Source organism: Montipora foliosa, chromosome 3 (assembly GCF_036669935.1).
Source record: "Montipora foliosa isolate CH-2021 chromosome 3, ASM3666993v2, whole genome shotgun sequence".
Lineage (NCBI taxonomy): Eukaryota > Metazoa > Cnidaria > Anthozoa > Scleractinia > Acroporidae > Montipora > Montipora foliosa.
In genome coordinates this window covers 29001717-29029216 of record NC_090871.1, presented here as the reverse complement: position 1 = coordinate 29029216, position 27500 = coordinate 29001717, and the positions used below count along the sequence as shown (strand labels likewise).

Below are 27500 nucleotides of genomic sequence, written 5' to 3'. Positions count from 1 at the left end.
CGAAATAATACAAACTTATCAGGTATAAGTTTGAAGAGATTGACTCATTATTAAAGCCTTTCCAGTCGTCATTACGTGTGTTGAATACGCGCAGAGCTACAAATCTTGTCCAGAGCTATAAATTGTGATAAGGTATGCTCGGCTAGTACAAAATTATATTAATAAATGCATCAAGAACATGGACATTCATATTTCCTCTTTGACACCATGGAAGACCAAAAATCAGTGTCATTATGGCTTTAAAAGTGAATCATTTTTTCTTGACTTGAAAATGTACGAATACATATAGGTCTCTTGAGCAGCGCTGCACATTTAAACGGAGTTGCTGCAGTCCTTATTTAACATGTTCCTCCACTGAACTCGACGGCAGAGAAAGGTAACGGTTTGGAAACCTGCGAATGATGTTCAAAAAAACTTCCCTCACACCTTCGGTAAACAATTCGGCAAACATTTCCATCTCCCGCACAACCGTGATTTCTCTTAATTATAGCAGCCAATTTAATGTTCTAACGCGTTAAATTAATTACAAAAGAACAATCTCTACACACGTAAAAACAAGAGCCCATTTCCGAGTTGCTGCATGCCCCAGTTTCAAAGCGAGTCCTGGTGCACAACCATGCAAATGGAAATGAGTTTCGTATTCTTATGCAAATCAAAGTCGTTTCCCTTTCAATAGTTGAGCACCAAGACTCAGTTCGAAACAGAGACAAACAGCAACTCGGAAATGGCCTATTGAAAAAGCTTTATTGAATCAATCCCCTAAAATATATTCCTGAGTTTGTACTACTGGATAGCTAGATTTCACAATGAACCTTACGCAAGCCGGAAAGAGTATTAATCGACATATTTTAACGCAGTTATCACATAACTTAATTTTGACCTCCGCGTCTCACCAAATCGCAGCGATTTGTTTTATTATTTGTGCAGCATTACTACTTTTCACAGCTTTCTCTCGTACATTTCTTTCTGGAAGCTTTCAATCTTTGCCCCCCTGGCGATCCCAGAATACTTTGCGTACAACGCAGGTCTCCGATTTCTGACAAATCATTCATTGTTGTAAGAAGACTTTCTTCAGGAAGAAAATAAGAAGGAAAAGATATTTTTTATAGTCGAAAGTCTTTAGCTGTGTAATATTTAATTGAATGCAAAAAGTAAAAAAAAAACCCTTTAGCGTTAAAACGTAATGGATTTCGTTACGGAACATTTTAAGCGTTTGACGATGTTTGAACTGTGATCCACATCAAAAACTCATGACCTTGAACGTTAACTCTGATTCAGGGCTGGGATTGTTTTGAGTTTAAAAAATTCCTTATTTGGATGTAACGTAGCTCGTGTATTTCCCCGCGCAATTCCCCCGCATTTTGAGCTTTGATTTTTTTATCCAAAGGCTGTTTAGTTTGAGTGTAAGGGTGCTTTCGTTTCGGAAATCTTGATGTAGATTTTAAAATCTGGATCTTCGGATTTCCAATCGAAAACAAAATCTGGAAACGGATTTTGTGGCAGATTCACTAATTTGAAATCCATGTCGGGTAGGGATTTCAATTAAGAAAATCCGTCGTGAAATCCGTTTTCGGATTTTGTGTTCGATTGGAAATCCGAAGATCCGTATTTTAAGATCTAAATCCAGCTTTCCCAATCGAAAGGACCCTAAGTTTGCGATTTCATGGTCCGCCCCTAAGTACGTTCAAAACTGACCGATTGTACCTCAGAGGGTTGGATCTAGGGGAAAGTGACGTCATTTACGCGCTGGCTTAAAATTTGAGCGTGTAAATGCAGGTTATTATTTACCTAAAAATATGAAATCCCGAAACTCCCGTGCTCACTTGTGTCCAGAAAGCTCGTAATTAGCTGCGCGCCCAATTTTGACATCCCTCGTTGCTGCATATTAATTCGGGGCAAACACACGCATTGCATTCTCAAACTTGACTCTTTGACGTCATTTTCTCCTAAATCCAGCTATCTCAAGATTTTACAGTTAGTAATGGCAGACCATTCATAGGAAAATTTCAGTCAAAGGGGTGCTCTGACGAAAAAAACACGATTCTTCAAAAAGTCTCAAATCCTCGTGGAAACGCCGCCAAAAGGTTTTATACGCTAGTAACAGCAGAAGCATTCCTTAGTCTTTGTTGTTGAATGTTTTTTCGAAGTCAAACGATAACTCCCAAGTCGATAAATCATGATCGATAGAAGACGACGCTTCGCTTTCCGACATGTATTCCATTGTTCACTCAAGTAGCGGCGAGTTTTATGTTGAGTAAGTGACGTCGTCACTCCTCGCTCCAGGTTTTCTCGAATAAGTATGTTGACTACATACCAAAAATGGCGGATGCTATGAAAAACAAGTATTTCGATGTAATAACGTTGAAATGTTGGTAAAAGTGACTTAAATTCTTAATATGAAAAGCGAATACAACGTTTTGGCGGCGTTTCCACGAGGATTTGAGTCTTAAAACAGCAGTTGATTTTTTTGTATAACTTTCGTGAGTCTTAAAGTTGTATTAAAGAACGGTACACTGGGGGCCTCTTCTGAACAGCTTAGCCAACGAGCGGGCAAGATAGCTCCATCTTGCCCACTCACAATCAAAGCGTGTGATTTGGTTCAATTTGCCCGCTTACGGAGCTTGTCATAAAATAATAGAGTTTTAGCACCGACGACGAGTACGAGATCTGGAAGCAGGGTCTAAGGAGCATGCGCAAAGTCTCAATCTCGTACTGCAGACTCGTGGTGCGACGAATTTGAAGTGAAAAGTCGTAGTGGGAAAACGAGTTGGACTGCCGGCCGTAAATTCGATTTAATTTACTTTGCTGGTTTTAAATGCGCTTTAGAAGGTTGATACAGACATTCATTATAATCAATAATGGAGGCAGTGTGGCCGAGTGGTTAGGGCGCTTGCCTTGAGATCAGGAGATCCCGGGTTCAAGACCCGCTCTGACTACTCGTTGAATTTGTTCCTGGTACTCCCTGGTTCAACTTCCCAGCTGCACTTGTAAATAGCCAACTGGTTAGGCTCCGGCCAGTTGTTGTTGTTGTGCTCTGTTGTTTCGTTGATTGTTTCATTGGCCCTGAAAAGCCCCTATGGGGAGCGGTCAATTAAGTATGTATTATTGTATTGTATTGTATTGTATTGTATTGAGGAAGAGGAGGAGAACCAAAGTACTGTTCGCAGGTTAGCGATTGAAAAAATAGATGTTGAAGAAGATCTGATGCAAATCGAGTTGCCTGGCTTAAAGATTGATTTTGTCCGGATACAAATCAGAAACAGGGAAGACGATTTGTCAGTCGCAAATCCGAAACAGGGGCGACATGTTCAGCATCTTAGGCGGAGGCGAATATCGTGAAAACTATTATTGTATGAAGTGTTCGAATTCGTCATTCTCTAACGGCTTTAAAACAGTTTGCGCTCTTTGTTTAGAGCGAGTGCAACAGAATTCGCGAAATTTACCAATAATTTTAGCTTTGTAAAGTTTATTCATTTACCACAAAGTAGCTTATTCAGTGATCCAGTCCAACTTAGTAGCCCATAAACAATGGATCCATAAATGTACCTTGCGCACGCGTAAATTGACCTGTCAGTCAACAATTGTGGCATATTTGACGTAATGGTGATCTACAATGGAAATTAGACCAATCAAAACTCTAGATCTGCATTATTCAATAACTAATCTTTTAATAATGACATTTTTTTGGAAGGTCCAAACATGATCGCGCCGTACGAGGAACCCAAAGCCTTAACGTTCTACAATAATGAAGGCAATAAGCTAAAACTTGGAGCTCGCCTCGGAGGTGATCTCACATGCTCTTACCTGGAGCTCACATTTGATGCAAGCGCCGCTTTATCACCCAAAGCATCAGCAGCAGCTGCAGAAGCACAAGCGTACGTCGTTCAGGTTCTTGACAAGGATAAGAAAGCAATCGCCCGATTTCTAGGAGGTCAATTGGGGTCAAATGCTGGATATCATCTGGAGAGCCTTGACAAAGATGCCATAATGCTGGGTGCTGAAGGAATAGCCCGAGCCACATTGAGTGAAGCCAATGTTGGACCACTTTATCTCCACTTTGGAGTTGGCGTATCAGCGGCTGCGAAGCTGGAAGATAGCACCCTTGAGTTCAAGCTTGTTGGCACAGGATTCAAAATCGGAAAAAAGATGGGATTCTCCGTGCTTGACAACGAGTTTTCAATTGATATTGGTGACCTGTTTGGATTCCCTTTTCAAGGCGAGTCAGCTGAACAAGGCCGTATAACAATGGAGTCCCACGAAAAGTAGTGCGGTCTATGGCTGTTACGGACTGACTGATTTGTTTGGCAATTGAATGCTGTAGCTACCTTTTGGCTCAGTCGCAAACCATAACCATTACCTTTTAAGAGAGTCCTAGCCTTAGTGTAATCCAGTCGAGTCTTATTGTCTACTGATTTAATAGACATTATCAGTGTGATTACACGTAACCGAAAAATGAAATAGACGTGAAATGAAGAGATGATCTCGAACCTATATACCTATGACGATATTGAGATTTCTTTACTTAAAATTGTTTTACATTCAGTTATTTCTCTTTTTTTCTTTTTACACTTTTTCCCCAATTTGTTGTACTTCGTCTTTTATTAAAAGTTATAACATGTGAGACTAAAAGCGTTTACATGTTGTTTCTCGAGGTCCTCTAATAAAAGGATAATCAAGAGTTAAGGAAAGGGAGGGGGACAGCTGGAGGTCATTTTCCTGTGTTCCTCCTTCTGCGGGGGTTCGGAATTGTTTTTCATCATTCCCGCGTCTTTAAGGGAGGCTTTTCCGCTCGATCATTCGGGGTTTATCGTTTTCGCTCACACGGATCTAGGATTTACTCCAGTAACTGCGAGGCCTTCTGGTGGGGTCCAGCAACTTGCAGGGGATTTAAGTTTATTTCCTACTTTTAAAGGGTTCATGGTGCATAATGTTCTTTAATATCTGCCTTGAACGGTATAGTACTTAATTGAGACCGTGCTTTCTTAGAAATTAAAATTGCAGCAACGTTAAATATTTATATTTGTTGTGTGCTCCACCTAAAAATCAGGCGTGACTTTCTGTAAAAAAAAAAAAAAAAAAAAAAAACCAGCAAAATCGATGGTCGGCGGCCGGTCATGGTTTTCTACTGAATTACTAAATGACAGGTATATTTAAAGTCAGTAAAGTACCCATAAATAGTCCTTTCATGGAAAAACTAACCCAATAAATTGCCCTGCTCCCAACTGTAGCTTCATAACGCAGTTGGTAGATCTCTTGAACGCTTCTATTGGAAAAAGATCAAACAATTTTGATTGTAGATATTTTGTTCGGTCCTTTCTTAAGTCTAAACACTAATTTTAAGATGGTTAGCACTCGATAATTGCGTTAATGGAGCGTTTTCACTCACGTGACCAGTAGCCATATTGGATTACTGAAACAAAAGAAAGTATTTGCATGAAAATAGAGTTCAATTCCCGGAGGATTAGTTTGGTACACCATCATGGCCGCCATTCCTTTGTTTTGGAACACCAACATGGCCGCCGTGACGTCATGTGAAAACGCTCTATTAGCCATATCAGTTATAAAAATTAAGACCTTTCATTGTTAATGTCTGCCTCCTCTTCAAAACGAGTCTAAGTGCGAATTAGTTCTACTTTACATATGAATGAGAAATTAATTTTCGTAAGAAGAACTTCGCGTTGAAGAAGAGGCAGACATGAACTCGGAAATGGCCCATTGGCTAGTTTGCATCGTTGCATGGTTGACAAAGCCCCTACACTGCAAGAGAACCGAGTTCAATAACGGGTTTTTTGGATTGGCAATGCTATGCTGTGCCTTAAAATGACTTGTAAAATTCAATTCTCTTTCTCTGTAAAGAAATATAAGGAACGGTACTGCTGATTTGCGATGGTCTATTCTTTGTATTCAATTTTTAAGGACCAGCGAATTTCGGTAAATCCCGGATTCCGGCTTATATTTTCAGAAGTGTGATAACAAATCGTAACTTCCGGTAGACGATTCTTCCGGAAGAAATTAATAAAGAAAAAGCCTCTCGCTACCAATGTTTTCATTGAGAGAGGGTTTTAAATCACTGATTAATAGCGTTTCTTTAATTTTACACTGCAAGTCGGACTTTCCAGTTGCGAGGATTTCAAAATGGTCCCATTTGATGTTATGACCGGTAGAAATTGTATGGTCTGCAACAGCAGAGGCGTGGCCGACTTGTGTAAGAGCTTTGAAATGCTCGGACTTCCTGTCATGCAATCTTCTTTTTGTTTTGCCGATGTAGAAGGAATCACAGTCCCAACAACTGGCTTTGTATACTATTTTTGATCTTTGAGAACGACTGAAACGATCTTTGTAGGGAAAAAAAGACAACCCTGCAAGTGTTTTGAAAAATAACCCTAAGATTGACACAGCCATAAAACTTACTAATACAAGATTTAACACGTCGAGTACGAGCTTCACTTTGAAAGCCCAAAAAAGGCAAGACAAGAGTGATATCTTTCTTAGGAACAGTGGTGGCAGGTTCAGCAGACCTGTTTTTTTGTCTGTTTAAAACATCAATGTTATAACAAAGAACGCCTCTTGGGTAACCATTTTAAAGGAGAGTGTTCTTTAGATCGAAGAGAGTCGACTGTAACAAGGAAGAACTCGAGCAGATGCGTAAGCAGCGATAGGTGAGCGTGCGGATTAAATTTATTTTATATTTTCTAGGAGTGAAAGAGTCCCACTTGGTGTAGAGGCCAGTGAAAGTTGTTTTGCGATGTACTGTTGTTGTGAAATTGTTGAGATTGCGCTTAATGCGGACATCTAAAATGGAATCTCCTGGTTTTCTTCAAGTTCCATTGTAAATTTGATATTAGGATGTCTGGTGTTAAGAAAATGAAAAAAACTGGCCGCAGTGGCTTCACTGTCGAACAAAGAAAATGTGTCATCCACATATCTAAACCAAATGGAGGGACGAGAATCTACATTAGTCAACCATTTCTGTTCAAAGCCACACATGAAAATGTTAGCTAATACTGGGCCTAGCGGAGACCCCATTGCAACGCCATCGATTTGGTCGTAATAATGACCATCAAATACAAAGTGGCTTTTCTTCGTTGCAAACTCGAGCAAGGTTTTGAGGACATGTCGCGGTAAGGCAGGAGGGTCAGGAAGAGAGTATAACTTGGAAAGACAAATTTCTATTGTCTCGTCGAGTGGAACGTTCGTGAATAAGGAACACACGTCAAAAGAGCACATTATTTCATCGTTGTGTTGATGAGTCTTCGCCCAATCCACAAAAGAGAAGGAGTCCTTGATAGTGAATTGGTTGGTGGAGATCGGTTTAAGGACATCAACAAGAAAAGAGGCAAGATTGCAGTTGTATGTGTTAACTGAGGAGACAATCGGGCGAAAGGGGCAACCAGTTTTGTGGATTTTAGGAAGACCATAAAGAACACCAGCAGTAGATCCACAAGGAAGGATTTTTCTAAATGTAGCTTCATCAATCGTCTACCGGAAGTTACGATTTTGTTATCACACTTTTTAACTAGTTACCAGTTCCTCGCTCTAGTTTTTTATATTTTCAGGTTTATGAGTTCCTGGGTTGCCATGGGGAAGCTCTGTCATTCCCAAAATGTTAGTTGTATTTGCATCGAACTCAAAACCAAACTTGAGGGGATTGGCATTATAATTTTCAGTACTCCGTAATGAAGTCACCGGCGCTGCTTTTGGTCTTAGAATAAGTTATCGCTACCCCGTCCTGTATTGAAACACAAAATAAAAAACCGGCCAGATATTTGCATATGAATGGCGCTTATTTTTATATGCCTCGTTCTTCAAACGGTTCCGCTAAAAGAACACAATAGCAGTGCTCAAAATAAAAAAAAAAAAAAAATCCAAGTTGTCCCTGTTTCAAAAGCAAAGGCAACTCAACCCCTAAGTTTGGTTGCCCTGATAAATGCTTGGTTGCCCATTCGGAAACCCCCCTACGATTAATGCACGCCTTAACGGTGTTGGGATGCAATGGCATGGCGTTGGAGGTTGAGTATTCCATAGTTCTAAGTGTGCGCCTGTGTTTTTTTGTGGGTTTAAGCATTTTCAAAATGGAGTCTTTGTTCTCCATCGCCAGCTACGTGTGAATGTTTATATCTGATGATTTTGTGTAAAGGCTACAGGTACTCAAAACATGGGAAAATGCTCAACTGCGGCAAATTAATTATCGATTGAGTCGGATGCTGCTTATATAGTACATTTTCTGTTTTTGGCTGGGTTGTCCGTTGTTTTATCTCCGGGTAACCAACCTTTTAATTTTACCAAAAACTAGTCGCCCGGTAAACTTTCTGGTCGTGTGGGACGACCGGACGACCATTAATTTCGAGCACTGAGTCAATAGTGGCCGGGTATTCTGCGTTTACTCCTATCGTTGATCAAAATTTCTGTTATTAATTGAAACCAATGGATTGGGACGAACTCAGACCGGTATGAACTTGTACCGGTATGAATTTTTTACAGCCGTTTACATGAAATAGGTACAAAATGGTTGGTGCTTCGGGATAAAATGATATGTTTTGTCAAATAAATATATCACTGAGCCAAAAGCATATACAGGCTTGAAATTTCTGGACCCGGTCTGAGATTTGTTGTCATTTACATGAGAACGGTACAAACTCAGGGGTGTATCTGCATGTACCGGAAAGCCTTGTATTTTTGGTCACATGGGATTAGTCTTTAGTTGGAGTTGTTTTGTTTTTTGTCGTTTGTTTCTTTTGTTTTACGTAATTTGTGCTCCGGTATCTGCAGAAGCAACCGAACTCAGGCAGGTAAGAGAATTTCTCGTCTCGGTCCAGCAACCGAGACGAAGTCAGATCGGTCTGAGTTCATTGCCAGGCCGGTCTCATGTAAACGCATACAAACCGATACAAACTCATGCCTGTCTGGATGTCTGAGTTCGTTCCGGTCTCGTGTAAATACCCCCTAAGAGTGCAAGCCATGATTCGAGTTGTTAAACTCGAAAGAAATTAAACGTTATTTCAAAATCGCGTCAATAACATTCATCCTAAAGAAAAACCTGTATCCATCTACGCTAATAGAAAGAATCATTAACCGCAGTGTCACTCCGCATGTAACAGGCAACTCTGTAAGATCAACTGGTGAACAAGCGCCCAATACCTTTTATTTCAAATTACCTTACATAGGTTATTTTTCTAGCATCGCCCAAAAGCATTCGTCGACCTTCACATTTCTATTGTAATAATGCAAACATTGTGTTAGCGTTTTCCTCTTTCAAAGTAGGTAGCCTCTTTAGTGTGACAGACCCTATCCCCAATGGACTCCGATCATGCGTGGTTTATAAATTTTCGTGTGCAGGCTGTGCAGCTTGCTATGTCGGTGAGACCACCCGACGTTTCAAAACACGTGTAAGGGAATACTTGGAAACGGACAGGGCCTCACACATTTTCAAGCATCTAGAGAGCTCCTTAGCATGTCGCTCTGCATGCTCCCGTGACAATTTTGCCATCATCGATCAGGTATCTTCGCGGTTTGCTCTTAAAATCAAAGAGGCGTTGCACATATTTTGGGACAAACCAACACTTAACGCACAGGTCAAACATGTTAATTTAAAACTTTCTGTTTAATTTTGAATCACTATTGTCATAGTCTTAATTATTGTCATTATTATTATTGTAATTTCTCTAGTATTTATATTTCACTGTAATTTATTGTTCATTTCACACTGAAGATGGCAGAGGCAACTGCCGAAACATGTCTGTTGTAAAACTCAGGAGTGTCGTGTTTTTCTTAAAATTAATTGCTTTTATCTAGACTATTTCAAAATAATTTTTCGTACACTGTGATAGCTCTTTGAGCTGAGTCGTGATCAACGATGCCATTTGATACTGTTGAACGGCTGTTTAATCAACAATCTTTATTTATGTTCGAATTGAAGGTAGCAAACAATTATGCTAATGTATCCGAGGATAATCAACTAATTAGATAAATATTAAATAACAAATACCCAATAACTACCGGAAATACCTCTTACTAACCGAGTTCGAGGTCCTTACTGTAAGTTACGGACCGGGAAATAAAGGAGGATCTGTAACTTACAGTATGGACCGAGAAGACAAGGTTAGTAAGATATTTATTATATCTCTGAGGTTAATCCGGCTCGCGGGCAAGGAAATTAGTCAAAGTCAAGCGGAAAGTTCAACTGCCACAAAGATTGTCTTGTCAAAATCCAAAAAACTAAATCGTCTTAGCTTGGCTGTTTGAAATAGTTGCTTGCAAGATTCAAATAGTGTTATAAGTTTATGTAACAGAAACGACACGAAAAACTTGCTAGATAATGTTTCATCGAAATTTTTAATTTAGCGGGCTGTAAAGTGGGCCGTACTGTAGAATACGGCCCGCTAATTTAGCCAATCATAGCGCGCGTATTATCTGAGAGATATAATAAAATAGTCAACAAGGTAATAGCATTAAAATACAGTAAGATCAAGAAAAAAAGTGCAGGAATTTAAGATATTATTAAAAAGGGATGATTTGAATTTTCTCAACTCAGGAATTGTTTGACAATGAAAATTGCGACAGAACATTTCTTAAAAGCATTCTAAGATTTAAAAAGCTAAAGAGCTGAATAAAAATCGACGACGTTTCGGCGCTACCGTTACCGTTACCGTAACTGCATGGAGTCCGTTTGGACTTTCAAATTAGGTTTGAATTTTTTGATGTATAGCATTTCAAACACTAATAACATAGAGGGCAAAATTACTGTATGCTGATTGGTCAATGAAGAGGGCATTTTTTCTTAATTTTGTTTGTGAAAAGAGCAAAACTAGTCGCTCACGATTGGTCGAGCTGCCAAAAATACTCGCTCCTGATTGGCTGAACGCATCGCTTCCACGTTCAGTTGGTTTCTTCTTTTTGGTTCAGGTCAGCAAAACAACTTCGTCTTCGTGGAAGTTTGCCTTTTAATACATTCGCCGGCGTTGCATTCGCTAAAATGCCATAAGGGATCAAGAACTAGATACTCTGGAAGGTGAAGTCTTGAGTGATAAGAAGAAGAGCATGAAAAGCTTAAAACTTGGATCGATTTGCATGGCGCCCGGCGTAGTGCGATTGTGAATCAAGGGCTTTCACGTTTTTAACAAGGCATCTTGCAGCTCGACAAAAAAGGTCACCGAATACTTTGCCATTGATGGGACGAGTGAGTAGCTCAAACTTGGTGGAAGAAGTTCTTTCTGTGAACAGATCGTTTGCTTTTTTACGGATCCGTGTTTTTAAATGGGTTCTTATTTTCAAGTGGTAGAAGTCTCAAAAGCACAGGTAAATTAAAACTTTTGGTTAAAGTTGAAACATTTGGTTAAATCGTTGATGCTTTTGTTTAGGAATGAAACTCGAATTTTTTCTCGAGCGTATATAAATAGCAATCATCCGTACTCGTTTTGGACGTAAAGAAGTAGTTGACTTGTTTGTCTGTTTGTTATAGCTTTGCTTGCGAGCGAATGAGTGTTTTTACTCCGCTTGGCTGATTGTTTATCGAGGTGCATCAACAAAGTTAAGGAAATGTTGCCCTATATGTTATTAACAAGTAAACGCAACGGGTCCTCGTAAAGTTACGGATTAATATCACTTGATTAATATAACTCGTCGCTGCGCGTCAGATGATTATGATGACTACACAGTGTAATCGATGTCAGATAGATAGATTCGCATTTCATTATAACAAGAAAGTTATACTAGTATATCAGTTTAATTCAAAGTGTCCATAATATTCGGTCAGTAAAAATGACTAGTATTTATAAGGCTAATAAACTATACTTTTTAAAGAATTTTAGCCTTATAAATACTCAATTCAAAGTATTTTCTGCCTGGGACAAACTGTGTCAATGCTTTCACACAAGATTGGGCTTATGAGACAAATTGGTTATGTCAACCTGCGTACCTTACTGTGAAAGTTAATAATCATTAGAGAATTTGTGAAGCTGAAGAACACTGATTGTTCCGCTCTGGAGATCAGCTCACTACTGGATTAGTCTTTGTAAAGACTGAGTTCACTGGAATGACTTTATCAATGATTGGATGATACTACCTCATATATCCAACCTGTTTATAAGGGCTAAAGCCAAGAATGCCATTTTCGGTACTGGCCAACTGAAGTTTATAGTTGTTGCTCTGAGAATTGATTTCTCGGTTCCCGCAAGGAAATGTAATACAGAGTTTTGTACTGTTCTTAGTAGGCGGAGTGAGTCGGCTTGCTTTTAGTATTAGAAATCCCTTCTCGAAAGGGCGTTTTTCAGGAGGATAAATGTTTTTGTGCGAAAAAGCATAATATTCTATCTTGGATCTGAATATTTCTGTTCGATTTTGCTCGTTAGCACTAAGTTTAAGTGCTGGATTTGTCAATCGAAAAGCCATTGATTACGTGTGAGGTAAAATGTATGAATTTCATCCTTGCTGGATTGTCAGAGAATGCGAACAGTGAGAATCTCTGGATAATATTTGTGGTCAGGCTAGGTGCCAAATGCAAACGATGTAATCATTGCCCAGGGTGCTAAATTGTTACTGTTTCCCGTGGCGGGAGATATTTTTACTCAAGTTGAAATGCCCGACTAATAAGAGTGTCTGGGATTTGTTTCGTTACAGGAAGTGGCGCACTTACCACGTTCGCGTTGTTGAAGTAATAGGGACCTTATTATCTAGGACGGCCACCAAACAATAGACATAAATGAGGAAAACAGTGGCTCTGCACGTGCGCTTTAAAATTCGAATATTCTTTCTCATTCTCTGCCAATCAGCAACGTGAAATGACCAAATCTCAAGTTCTAAGGAAGACGCGCAAGTGCACAGGGCACATCTTTGCTTTTCTTTCTTAGTTTCAACATGGTGGTTTCAACAACAAAGGAAACTAATGTTGCGCATGCGCCTCATTACCCTGAAAAGCCCTTGAAATTTAGTCAAATTCATTCAAAACGTGGGAACATGAGAAATGGCGGATGTAGTTATGGCATCGTTAATATTCATCGCATGATGATCAGTCGTTTGAAAGACTTGGGCATTACCTTATCTTTATGACTGATACTGGTTCAATACAACGCGAAATACGGTGAGGGATCACAAATGAAGCGAAGATGGCGATTCAAACGTGTGGCGATGAACTGCAGAACTTGTAAGGAGCAGAGGATAGTTTTGCCTTCCTGACGTTGTTTTTCCTTATTTAAGAGACTTCAACTCAGAATGGAGTGCTGCTTAATAATAAAGTAAGTCGGGTTTAAATTGAAATGTGAGTTAACATTAAAAAATATGGGTAAACTGGCGTTTGAAGCGAGGACAACGATGAATCAGCTAACAAGATGGAGTCGAGAAATGGCAGCTCACTGGTGAAGAACATCTCAATTCGCTATAAAGCTTCCCAACGTTGAAATTTTGAACCACACGGTCGAAGTAGAGTCGGGAATTGTTCTGGAGAAGATATAGGGCTGATTTTGAATCTTGAAAATAACAGATTAAGCCCAAGACGCAAAGCTTTACTTTACGAGTGCTCCAGATTATTTAAATTCCCTTGGCAAAAAATATTTTAATTCCCTTTTTCGAGACTTTTGTCATAGGCCGTGATACGAGAATTCTCCCTTGCTGCAGTAAGCCCAACAACCAAAGAAAATATGTGTAAAGAAATTGTCATTTAAAGTGGCAAGGTTCAACACAGCAGGTTTCGTGTGATACGGTGTTGTCTACAAAATGGCTTCAAATCTTGTTATGATATCATCTCACTCTTTCCTATTGTCTTTGATTTGGCAAACTTTCACGTCTGAAAATCACTGAAAAAGCATTAAATTTGAAGCTTTTTTCAATTTGTATTTTGTCATATTGCCCTAAGCTGCGAAAGTTTAAAGTTGATGAAATGACGCGCACAAGTAATTCTAACTCGGAGAACGAAACTCAAGTCGGCAGCTCATGCGTTCTCGTGGCCAAATCTTAGAAAATAATTCGTGATACGGGAATCACCTTTAACAGCCGACACACAAATATCAGAAGAATAATTTGAGTTAAACAGTTTAAATTTAAAAGTGGCAAAGCGCGCCCGCGCGACTAGCAAAGTGAGCCTATTGTTCTATACAAATCTGTAACTTCGAGCTAGTTGTTTGTTGGAAGAACAATCATTGGACGCCCCCTCAATGCTATCCAGTCATTGTGGATGCATCAAATACTAATTTTGCACAAAAATGTGGAGATTGACACTGATTCGTAGTTAAAATATTTACTATTTTATTATTTACAATGCACTTACACGTTTTCTTGGTACAAAATTTACTCATCTTAGGAGAAGCTAAGTACTATTTACATTTGTATAAAACTGCTTCAGAAGAGGGAAAAAAACGAGATTACAGATGACGTAATTTAACGCCCAAGTCGCCAGTGGAGGGTAGGTGCCCAAGAAGCCCGGGGGCTGCAACCGCAGTCACATCCCCAAGGCGCTAGAACACCCGACTGGCCTGCCCGACCCGCAACCAAGCCACGAGCCCCCCGCGCCAGGCCCCCTTCAGGCACCCGTCACACTTGAGCCAGATAGCTCAGTGGAAAGAAAAAAATAAAAATAAAAATAAATAAATAAAATATAAAAAAGAATAAAAAGGGGGGGGGGGGGGGGGATAGGGAGGGAACGCCGAGAAACACTAAACTACTAATTCGACTCACAACGCCAGGCCAACAGAGCAACAAACACGCTGCAAACACATGGGACAACAACGCATGCACAAACCAGGAATACCGCTGGACAATGTCACCCCAAGGGCTCCCACAACCTTAAGACTGCTGCAAACGCTACAGAACGCATCAAACGCTCCATGCACTAACCAGGAATACCGCTGGACAATGTCAGCCCCAGGGCTCCCACAACCTTAAGACTGCTGCAAACGCTACAGAACGCATCAAACGCTAACAAACGCCTGCAAAAACGCTACTGACCAGACTAGCTCCCGGTCGTAAACTATGTAAATATATCAAACGCTACAGAACGCACCAAAACGCTCAAAAAACGCTAACAGACGGCCAAGACACTAACAACCGTCCGCAAAACACTACTGACCAGACTAGCTCCTAGTCGTTAACTATGTTAAATTTCATTTAAATATTTTATATGCACTATACCAACAATAGAAATAAATGGTATAAAGTCAACTGACTAAAAAGGAGATTCACACTCATTCGTATATAAATTCATTCCAAAATGACATAACAGGTAAAACATTTGTGAATATAATCCATAATATGAATACATTCAAGTTAACAACAATCTCAGAGACAGAAAAATATTACATTCTTAATTAATTTTAAATAGTACTCAATCTACAGAACAGGATATTTAGACTTATAAACAAGGAATACTGGAGTACATACCAGCAAGTAAGGAAATCAGTACTGAGCAAAATAGTGTTCAAAAATTGCGTTTTTAAAATAGGATTTTAGATGTGCTGTTTCGATTATAAAGAGGAAGGTCATTCCAAACGTATTTTCCAATAATGGATAGGCAGAATTTTCTTATATTGGCTATAGCATGAAGAAATAGATACTGCACAGATGTATCCTGAGTTGAATGATTATGTTCCTCCGAAACCAGTAAAATGGAAAAAAATTACATGGCTTATCACCACAAAGACAATCATGCATAACTAAATGTGTACATTTTAAGCAATTTCGTGAAATTTTAATAGACCTAAGGAAACATAACGAGGGGTAGGGGTACATCATTGATGATTCTAATAACTTTATTTTGCAATTTTATAAGCTGTGACAATGGGTTTTCATAATTACTACCCCGCAATAGGCAGCCATATAGTAAATATGGGTGAATAAGCGAATAATAGATAGATTAGACAATGTTTACTGACATAATGCTTAACCTTAAATATCTGTTGACAAACATTGATGTGCCAACCACAGGAACAAAAGACCCTTTGTTTCAACAACCAGTGAGCATATGGTTGGCACATCAATGACAATAGATAAAAAAATATCTTCCCTACAGGGTGTTAAGTGGGTAAAATGGTCAGAAAAAGAGAAAATCGGTTTTTTTGCTAAAAGTAGGAACAAAATGGCAGCATTTGCATGTGGATAGGAAAAGTAATGGAAATGCCTAATAGCGAAGCGCACCATTACTAATAATTGATTTGTCAGCGCGAGATCCCATGAGACCCCCGCACAGAGTCAGACAAACATTGCGACCAAAACAAAGCAAATGTATGAGAGACTCGAGATATCCAGAAAAATGGGCGGAATCACTAAAAGAGTTGGAGAAATCGGCGCAGAAAGTATTCATACCTTTCCCGAAACCGGCGAAAGACCACATACAGCATATTAAGAACCTATCAGATAAATAATTTACAGATGAACAGATAACCTTGTTATCAAGGGGTCTAAAGTTTATTCCAACACCCGTGACAAATGAAGACTTTATAACGCGCAACCTTTTAAGAGATTTTAACCTTTTCGCAAGACGAATGCGCCTCCAATACATCTTTCACGGGAAAGAAAACAAACAACACCCGTTCTACGTTAAATCAACGTGGGAACCACCGGTCCAACAATCAGTGGCCTTAGAAACCTTCCTAGAAGAGGTAAAAGTTGAACTAGCAAACATTCCTATAAAGAGGCCGAAGGACAACCTATCATCCGGTGAAAGGCGTGCATTGAAGGACCTATTACGTGACAAAACTATCATTGCGAAGAAAGCCGACAAAGGAACCACAACCGTAATAATGAGCAAAAAAGAAAAAATAACAGAGGGGCAAGTTCTGTTGAACGATCTTGACAACTCCAGGCCCTTAGATATTGAAACCGATGGCTGACGAAACAGCTGAGAAAATAAAAAAAATAATAACGTGTATGCTCACAGAAAGCCACATTGACGAAATGACAGCGAAATGGCTCTCCCAAACACCAAACAGGTCTGTTGGAAGCGTGCTTGAGTTTCAACAAAATGAGCCCCAAAATCAGCAAAAAATTGTGACACCGGTGAATAATAAAGTAGCTGCTATTTCCAAAATGATGGAATTACCTGGTGATAAATAACCTCGTCTTGGAGAGTAAATTTTTGACTTTGCAGAAACAATGGTGGGCGATTGTGATCTTTGTTTTGAATTCGCTCATTTATTGTCAAACTTTATAACACTTGACAGAAAAAGAAACTTACTAAAACCCGGTATCTTGCCATCACTTGACACAGATGCTTCACTATTTGGCAAGTAAACATGCCGCGGTAACTTAATCACGGCGCCCGCTGAATTCCGGCGATGTCACTTTCGATTTGCGATTTATTTGTGCAGCCAAAACGTACAATAACAAAACTGAACGTAGCAAAAATCTCCCAAAATGTTTGTCGCTGATCGTGACTGTTTATATTCTATATTCACGGTTCAAAATTAATGTTGTTTTCATGTTGTAAATATGTTATTCTCGAGCGACCGTCCTGGAAACTTCCTTCTGCCCTTTCTAAAAACTGTGTATCAATATTTATTTACTTTTGCATCAATATTTGTTTTTGCATAAAGCAAGCTAACAAAATCTGTACCTTGCTGAATTTGCATTTGTTAACGTTAATAGTATTTTCGGTCCAATGCTTCTGTTTTACGAAGGGGTATATGTCAGATGCTCAGAGGGCACGCGTAAACTTGTGGTGAAAAGAAGTTTATCAACATGTCAGCCAAGAAGCCAATGTTTCTCACTTCCCATTTATTTTCCTCAATCTTTCTGGGTTCAGTACTTTGCTAGTAACCACATGTCTTCTCAGGCTATTTACCTAAGGCTTCTACCATGGCACTTAACTACAATGATAGACAATACCAAAACAATATCGTGCACTGTTAGAGCTACATATTACGCAAGGACAGACCTGTTTCGTCGTACGAACGTGTGAGAACCTGTGAGCCAAAGGGCCTCTGCTGGTATGACTTCTGGGTGACCCCTTACATGGTCTTGATGACCCCCCAACTTGAAAAAATTGTCTGGAACGGTTCACGTACCACAGGCAACCCAGTGTACCCTCACGGAGGGTCTAGTTGTTTTTAAATCGACATGAAGTGCAAGCTTACTACATTTTTCTCCAGACATGAGCACACAAAATAGGTAATTTGTCCTGAAAACCCAGCGAATTCAAAAGGCTCAGAAAAATAGGAAATAAGAATAGCTTGCATATTCATTCCTTCAGCTTACTACATGTACAGTACCCTTATTATCTACCCTCCGATTTCAATCCATGGTGATTTAGTAAATCCTCCACACACGTTTCTAATCGTAACTATTAGTTAAAATTTAGGAACTGGTGAAGGAGAGGACCTTAATAACGCTGGAATTTCTTATAAGGTTTCTGTGGACAAGAAGTAAGGTAAAATACATTGATTCTTTAAAGGGAATTTAATAAGCTGCGCTAGCTTATGTTGGCTTGAGATTATATACAAAACGAAAGGAATAGCGAATTCATCTTACCTAAGCAGACTTGACAGCACGGCCTCGGCTGAACAACGAGGCCCTGTTAGGGGGGGGGGGGGGGGGGCCCATGTCCCCCGTCTGAATTTCACAGCTAGCTATGTCGCAACTTCGGGCATTCTTGTGTCACCTGTCGGAATTTCATTAATAAATTTTAGCTTGTTGCCCCTCTGACAATCCCCATTCGCTGGAACGACGCCAACGGAACATACGGCTTCTATCTTTAGTACTTTTAAGCCCAGGGTTTTGAGACCTTTTTTAATGTTTAATACCTATTCAGACTACTTGGAATAGTTGTTGAAGTCAATGAAATTCCATCTGGTAAACTATACAAGTGAATAAAGACCTAATCTGGCAAAGCAAGCGAGCTATAATAGCGTTTCTACAATTCTAGTAGTGCAAGAGTCTAATGTTTCTTCCGAGTTCAACCCTGATTTAGTTGTCAGACTGTGCTTTTCTGTAACAAAAACAACCCAGGAGGAAGGACATTATCGACCATTCATTATCTGTAAGGCACGCGTTTACAAAAGGTCTGTGAAAAATCATAGTAGAGGGGACTGGTTATGAAACTCGGCAAACTTCAAAGGGTCAAACAATAGCGCGGTCTCTGATGTTGAACAGACCCGTCACGTGACTCTGACCGTGCATAAGTTCGGCACTCCGACGACTCGCTTATGACTCTGATAGTGATGTATTTCAATAACTCGCTTACGATTTGGAACACTGAGATGAACGCGATCAATAGAGATAGAAGTATCTCTTACAGACTGATGGAGTGCGCACGTGGGTCATGCAGGGAGAACGTGATACGAAAAGCGGAAAAGTCCTCAAAGGGAGTGATGCACTGAATACGTCAATCACATGAAATGAACAATCAAAACAGCAGTAAAATGAGATGTATTTCTGTTCGCCTTTATTGGACCCTTATTAGCCATAATTGGCCATTATTGTTAACAATGATCATTACTAAGTAATTACGACGAATTGTGTACGCACAAATGTTCCGCAGTCCGCAGAACATTCACAATTCTGAAATTCGCTGTCGGTCAGTCTTGACATTTGTGGCGCTTTCGCTAATTCGTTGAAATAGTTTCTCGGTCGTCGCCAGTTCGTGGCTATCATGTCGCCATGTCGCTTGTCGGAATTTACCCCTAACAGGGCCTCAACAACCACTTCAATCGATCTATGACAACATCCAGCAACATTTTAACTAGAAAATCTGCCCAAATGTCACGGACGAAAACTCGATCACGCCAGAGTGAAAGACTTAAAAAAAGGGAATTAGCTTCTGCCACTGAAATACCGCTATTCCGAAAGAAGAAAAGGTGTACACGTCGCTGCTGCTATAAAACTCCCTGGAGCAAGTAATCGAACCAGACATCTTCGGTCGCCATTTTGTTTGTTATTTCGCGCGCGTGTGTGAAAAAACCTGGGTACAAGCAAAACCATCAACCAATCAGACAAAAGTCTCCTTTGTTATTTTCAACTCTGTGGAAGTTGAACAAACTAGAATAATGACGAAACTCTTTAAGAAACATAAACTAGCAATATTAAATGACGTTTTCTCGGCCGTCGCCGTCTTAGATCGTAAGGTCTCTAAGGGACTGGTCAAAAAGTATAGGGTGGGCCGGACCAGAAAGGGGGTGGGTCATCAGTTTTTGAGCCCTTAGCAGGTCTTAGCAAGGGGTGGGTTGTTCGATTGTCAGCGACCCATTGGGGGTGGGTCATCCTATTCTTTTAAACAGGAATAGGCACATTCAAACATAATAATGTAATGGATTTGATGATAAAAATTACGGGCAGAAACATACTTATTAAAGACAACGTTTCGGTGTCCTCATGACACCATCATCAGGTCAAATATAATATTTTACAGATAACTCGAATACTAATGTTCAAGATTAAGTTCAAAGTCCCTAGAGGCTAGGTGAAAAGTTTTGCCTTTATCGAGTCACTTTGGATATTCAGACACGGTTTGTGCTCGCGAATAAGGAACATTTCATACACAAGACAATCAAATTTGCATGAGCATTTCTTAAGAATGCGAAACATGTCAGATGTTATTGTTCTTGATTGATGTTGACTTTGGCTGTGATTGAATATCGAACCAGATCTTTTATGCTCATCGATCCGTTGGTAGAGATGTCGACGCGTGGAACCAACATAGCTGGCATCACAACAGCCACATTCAAATCTGTAAACGACTGATTGTTCATTGACCAACGCGGGCTTGATTTCTTGATGTTTGAGATCTTCTCCAACTTTTCGAGAAATAAAGACTGGGCATAAGTCGATGTTTAACAGCTTACCAAGATCTTTCAGAAGAAAAGACGGTCAGAATATTACGACTGGTGTATACGTGAAACTGACCAATATGGGTCTATTGTTACATTATAATAGTCACGTTGATAATCGTTATAAGAAATCCTTAATTATTACCATGCTAGACCGAGCTTTCAAGCTATCATCTAACTGGTCATTATTTCATGAAGAGTGTAGCCGCCTCAAGACCTTATTCCTACAGTTGGCATATCCTGAACATCTTGTTCACTCTATGATCTCTAATTTCATCACATCCAAACAAACACCAGCACCTCCACGCAAATCTACACCTGTCCCGCAATCAGTACGAATTGTTCTACCGTTCAAGGAACAAAAATCAGCTGACTCTGTGCGCGTAAGTCTTTGAACTTAATCTTGAACATTAATATTCGAGTTATCTGTAAAATATTATATTTTACCTAATGATGGTGTCATGAGGACACTGAAACGTTGTCTTTAATAAGTATGTTTCTGCCCGTAATTTTTATCATCAAATAGGCACATTGTTAAATATATATTATTTTAATGTTCGAGGGCTTGATTCTGTTGAAATAGCTAACAATAAATTTAAAGCATGGCAGCTTTAACGACGTACAATTTTACCTTTGTTCGTAAAATACAACTGTTAAACCGAAATTAAAATCATAACAAAAGAAATCTCTCTTTTGTCTCTTTTTGTTAACAAATACAAAAATTATATAGTAAAAAATGAATCTGCTTTTCACTACGGTGTTGTTCCTTCTGCAAGAAACAAGCGAATACTGTGTTTTGCAGGAAGTTGGGAGTGATAGCTCAGGTGAAGACGATATCCCTCTTGCAAAAATTGCAGTTTAGGTTTTGATGACAACGCGAGAATGTAACAATGAACCATTCATTTTTCTATTCTATCTTAATTTTAAAACCGTTCTTACCCATCCAGTTACAGGATAGTTCGCCCCGTATTGTACAAGGTGAACAAGAATGAATAATTGCCAAATGCTTGCGATAGCGTTAAGTTACATTTTGGAGTGACGTTTTCGTTGCCGTCGCTTAAACTTCCTAATAGGGAGCTTAAGCAAAGACAGCGGCGACGGCAACGAGATTGTCATCTGAAATTATAAATTCACGTTATTATAATCACTGCGTGACTTGACAAGGGTAAAATAACGCTCCCTATAAGTACGCCATGGCCACTTCCTGTAACGAAACGAATCTTGGCTCTGATTAACTTGATCTCCGATAGAACTATTTCTACTCGTGAGATATTTTCCCTCGAGTTCACATTTTCCCTCTCGTTTACCGTGTGACATCTCAAGTTCTTAGAAGGTAACGTTCAGCTAGCAATTTCTGAAATGAAGATATCATTCCCTAAAATTTTCGGACACTTTAATTTTAAGCTAAGATATCCGAACAGATCAAATTATAAAAACATCTCTTTAGACGGTCTTCATACATTACAAGGAACTTAGAAATGTCTCTTAAAGGCTTTTGGCTTAATTTTCTCGTTGGTTACCCTTAGAGTGTTTTGCATTACAGGAAGGAACTTGAGAAAAACTGCCAATCAAACAAAACAAATGCCACATTGCTGATCCACGCCTACCTGAATGACAGTGAAGATGTTGAGATCACAAATTCTCTCGCGCACGTCCTCTGGAAGTCAGTCGAAATCAACTATCCAAAGTCACTTGAGTGTGGACGACTTGAGTACCTGGTGGAGAGCCTAGCTATCTATTATATTGGCATTTGGCGGCATTCTCTACAGTCCATGAAATAAATGTTGACATTTTTATTCAGTGACATGCAAGTGATTGGCAGGGTATAGATCGTTTTCACGTGACGTCATCATTTTCTAAAATCCAAAACTAAAGAGCCACGAAAGTTTTTATCCTCATCAGGCATAAGAGGCGGTAAATTTGTATCCATTTGCAATTTTAAAGCTCAATAGCGTGCTTCGTTTGGAAACCAGAGCATTTTGAATTTCTGAGTTATAGCGGTGCGTGACACGAGGCGACGATCGAGTTTATTGAGAAATATATATTTATCTCGTGGTTTTGAGCCTTTTTAGAATTTAACGCATTAGGAAAAGTGCTTAGGTAAATAGCTGTTTGTTCAGTACAGATGATCACTCGCCTAGATAGCCAAAGTAAGTAACAGATGTTGACACTATTTTCCGGCCGCCATATTGGTGCACCACAGATGTACACCAACATGGCGTTTTCATACTGGGCTCTGTAAATTTCTGCGAAACATTTCGACGAATATCTGAAGTTTGGGGACACAGGCCTAAAACTTGGAGAAGTGTCTTCTTCATTTATCTTCAACAACATCACGAATTCTTGACTTTTTCCACTGGATGGTTTTCGATTTATTTTTTTATTGCGTGACAGTGAAAACGATCTATAAAACAGATAAGGTGGTCTTGATACAATACAGTATGTTTAAATCACTCAAAAACCACGTGATGAGATGAATGACGTCTTAAATCCATTCCTGATAGGGGTCACGAGACTCTATGATATGAATCCGACAACGCCACAAGGTCGAGTCATTTTCATCTGGAGACGTCAGAGTAAACTAAGGTAAGTGCAACATCTTCTGTGTTGGATGGTTCAATTAGACCTCCAGCCTTTGTCGCCGTTTCGCCAGGAACGCCCGAACAACCAAAGCGATTATTGTAAATAGCTAAGAGTTATATATTGTGTGTGTGCGTGCGTGAAGATAATTTATTGATATTAATTCTAAGTTTGTTGAGAGTTTGAGTACAAGGCTTTGTGACTGTCTCAAATGAGCTTCATTTTGCTTATGCCTTGACTTTGTCCCAGCAAGCGCTATCACTTTCTGGTGGATATTTTTGAAACGTTATGAAAATGGATTATAGCATAGTTAATGATGGAGAGGTCGGCCTACCGTCTGTTCGCCTACGTCTAAAGTCCGTTCGCCTACGTCCAATATGTCAGTTTGGCTGCGATTTATATGTAAAAGCTTTAAAACTGAATTGTTTAAAAGTTCTTGTTGAACCTCGCAGAAACACGGAGTATTAAGATGGAATAAACCACTGCTTACGGTCTTTGTGTTTACTTGTGACTCGAGCGGCCTATGCTATTTCATTAACATATTATTCAAGTACAGAAGCCCATAAAGGACACACCTTTCCTAGTAATTTAACAACATGTTACAAAACGTCGCTCATCTAGCAAAATGTAATGCACTACAAACAAAATAAATTCTCCCACTGGACACAAAATACCTCAGCATTCTCCGAACAAAATAAATCCGCATCCTACAAACAAAATAAATTCGCAAACTATTAACAAATTGAATCAGAACACTACAAACAAAATAAATTCACAAGCTATTGACAAAATCAACTGCAAATGAAATAAATTCACAAACTAACAACAAAATAAAACGGCACACTGCCAACAAACTTCGAGTTCACTGCAAACTATCAATGACAAACACGCAATGCCAATGTATTTATCATGGGTCACGTAACCTCCTTTGGGTGTTATGTGACACTTTGTCACAATGCTTCATTAGCGGGGCGTTCGGTGTCTATATTGCGTTGTCTTCATTTGTATTCATTCGAGTCATACGACCGCTTCTTCTCCGTCCAAATTAAAATACCCAATGGCTGAATTCGATTACTATTTTCAAGTATTGGCTTGTCATGTTTTGTATTTACATTATATTGGCTTATGTCCAGATTGTTGTCGACTTTTTGCTAGACAGTACGAGTTATTGTTCAGCTGTATTTTTAGTTTTTGTTATTTTGCGCAGACATCCTTGATAATTCTATGTACTTTTTGATTGAGACATAATAAAGACGGTTATACACGGCTCGTGTTGACACACCCCATAAGTGGTTTCTTATTACATGATAAATGTTTTATATTCGGTTGAACGGGGCAGCGAATTAGAATATACACACAAATTTACTCGCTGCAAGCAAAAAATACTGCACGCTGCAAACAAAACGAAAAAGTGTGCGCGCGCAGGTAGATGCGAAGAACTGGAACCAATTGATTGGTTGGCGCCGTATTGGCGCCAATTTTGACGACAGCGATTTTAGCGATGTTGAGGCGAGTGCTGAGGTTGATGATGGAGAAAGAATTTTAAATGAAGGTTTGTCAAGTGGACCCGAAAGAGATCTTATTGAATATTATTTCAATAGAGGCCTTACATACAGGCAAATAACGCTGATGTTAGGAAAACATCATCGTTTAGATATGAACGAACGTACATTGAAACGAAGACTGAAAGACTATGGGCTTAGAAGACGGGGTGTTGTGAATGATGAATTTGTCGAACGCGTAAAAGACTTGATTATGCTCGAAATTTGCACTGGTCCAAACGGCCTCAGTGGCTACAGAACTATATTGGCATGTCCAGCGCCTTAGACCTAAAATTCATGTTCCTCGACGATTGGTTGAGTCACTTATGAGGGAAGTTGATTCTTGTGGAGTGGAACAGAGGAAGCATCGGCGTCTCCATCGCAGAATGTACGTGTCACCTGGAGCTAATTTCTGTTGGCACATCGATGGATATGATACACTAAAGCCGTTGGGCTTTTCTATTCATGGGTGTGTCGATAGCTTTCGTCAGAGAATTATATGGTTAGAAGCTCAACGTTCAAACAAGAATCCACGCTTAATTGCACGATATTTCTTGAGGAGTGTTAAAGTTGCCCATGGATGCCCAGTACGTGTGTACACTGACCGTGGAACTGAGAATGGAATACTGGCTGCAACGCTGTGCAACCTACGTGCAGAAGGTCTTGACGAATATGCCGCTTCCAAAGCTCATAAATACGTGAACAGTACCAGAAACCAAAGAATACTGAGAAGGTTACTGGTCACACTTCAGAAGACAGCGCTTAAGTTGATGGATTGATTTTTTCAATGATTTGCACGAATCTGACATTCTCGACCTCACCGATGAGATCCACACCGCATCAGAAAGTCAAAGTATGCTACTGTGTCTGGAGTGCCAGATATGATGTACTTCTTGCCAGAAGAATTCGGACGAAGGGACTGCTTAATTCCAGTTTCTGACAAGCTAAGGGAAATGGAAGATAAATTGCAAGAACTTGGAGGCGATGAGGACCCTGACCCAATCTGGGAGGAGTACTTTCACTATGTGATGGAAAGAAATGGTCTTGTTCATCCCACATCTGTTCTAGAGGCAGGAAATTTGTTTCAAAAGCTTCTTCATTTTGCCAAAGACTAAAGAACAATAAACCAGGACAATTTTGAAAACGTGAAGGTTTTGAACGTTTAGTTAAGTAATCATGGAACTTCCTCCAATTGTGGTTCTTGAGGGATGTCTAATAAAAACCCTGCTACTATAGGAGTAAGGAAATTGGGTCCTGGGAAACCATTTACCAGTGCAATAGCAACAGCTCAAACAAGCCTTTGCTCAATGCCTCTACGTTGTGCCTAAAACTGACATTAGGGTATGCACCCCTTACAAGTGTACTATACACACTAAAACCACGCAAGAGTTCAGAAAACTCTCTTGTTACCCCTCCAGAATCAACTGCTTCCTCCCCTATAAACTTAACTGTTACCCTTAGTTTTAGATCTTCATCCTCTAAGCAATCAAATGCCCTTTTAACAATATTTTTTCTGGTAATTTCAATGGAAGTGAATTGCTCGATTGGAAAACCACTGATTCAGTGGCTGTTCCAGTGCCTCTTCCAAGGACTTAGGAGTTAGACTTAGTACTGTTTCTTCCACTACGTTACAACCACAAGCAGCCGGACTGCTCAGACTCTGGTCTCCGGCACATTTTAGAAGGAAGTCATCAATACTGTTGGCATCTGAAATAAATCAGCACTGAATTAATTCTCCTTCTCTGGTCCTTCTTTGAACCAATATATCAGCAAAAATTGGAAAAGTGCCCAGAAAGTTAATTTTATTGAAGTATTTATTTTACAAAGATAACAAGAGCATCTGCATAATTCAAAACCCTGGTAAGCAAAAGACTTACATTTGTATTGAGTGAAATGTGCTATTTACCTCCTCTTCCTCTCTTTCAATATTGAATATCCAAACTTAAGTTGTGTTGCTGAGTACCAGGGGTTCATCATTGATTGATGGGGGAGGGAAACAGAATGAGATAGCGAGTACAGAGAGTCGTGCACAGTGGTGTCCCAATCAAATTAATTTTGTCTAGGGTTGTAGCAGTGAACTGCATCTGGAATTACAGAAATGTACTTGCGACTTGAATGCTGCATTTGCGTTGGTTAACACCCTCAAGAATTGTAAATGAATAGAAAACATGCTTGCAAATACCTCGATTCAATTTTGCGCCAGCAAAAAAGCCTCTCTTGCTGCAAAAGTTAGACACTGATCATAACACCCACCTTCTGGATTTGCCATAGCATCAAGGTGGCGTTCATCATCATCGCCAACAATAATGGTTTGTTTTGGTTCACGCCCAGCGAGCCATTTCGTAAGACCTCCCTTGTTTGCGGATTCATCCTCAGAACTGTCGTCACTGTCATCGTTTGTGTTCGCAAACTCATCAGATGGGATTAGGAAAAATCATGTTAGGCGCTTCATACGGTAGTCCTTGCTTGTTGCCTGTTTATAATAATAATAATAATAATAATAATAATAATAATAATAATAATAATAATAATAATAATAATAATAATAATAATAATAATAATAATGGCTTTATTCAGCATTTCCACAAGGTGGATGACAACACAAATGGATCCTTTGTTCAGGGAACAAAGTTTA

General features: G+C 39.5%; 1 long non-coding RNA gene and 1 pseudogene across 2 annotated transcripts in view; both read left to right on the top strand.

Annotated features, from left to right (window-relative positions):
- Positions 1-21108: 21108 nt before the first annotated feature.
- The window catches only part of LOC137997248 (uncharacterized), a 21280-nt gene continuing 14888 nt past the window's right edge, over positions 21109-27500 (top strand). Inside the window, exons 1-2 of one of the 2 annotated variants that reach the window (XR_011122437.1) lie at positions 21109-21127; positions 23249-23330. This is a non-coding gene — a long non-coding RNA (uncharacterized lncRNA). Of the gene's footprint in view, positions 21128-22058; positions 22078-23248; positions 23331-27500 lie in introns of those variants that run through there. The other variant, XR_011122438.1, reaches the window with a different exon arrangement.
- LOC137994180 (uncharacterized) lies at positions 25090-27204 on the top strand (annotated as a pseudogene).